Source organism: Phaethon lepturus, unplaced genomic scaffold, assembly GCF_000687285.1.
Source record: "Phaethon lepturus isolate BGI_N335 unplaced genomic scaffold, ASM68728v1 scaffold20425, whole genome shotgun sequence".
Taxonomy (NCBI): Eukaryota; Metazoa; Chordata; class Aves; order Phaethontiformes; family Phaethontidae; genus Phaethon; species Phaethon lepturus.
The window spans coordinates 1-229 of record NW_010538642.1 but is presented as its reverse complement, the minus strand read 5'-3'; positions in this window follow the sequence as shown (position 1 = coordinate 229).

The following is a 229-nucleotide window of genomic DNA, read 5'->3' as shown; positions in this document are numbered from 1 at the left end:
GGGCCTGCCACAGCCCGGCTGCAGGCGGCCTGACCCTCCGGCCTTTCCTCCTCCCTCTCCCACAACATCGTGTTTTCCTCTCCCTGGCTGAAGGAAAATAAAAGCGGCAGACATCAGGCTCTCGCCTCCCCCTCACCCACCTCCCGGGATCTAAGCTGCATTCCTCAGCGCACCGAGAGAAGGAGATCTCCATTTTATCAGGGCTGCGCCGCGCTCCCCGGCCCGATCG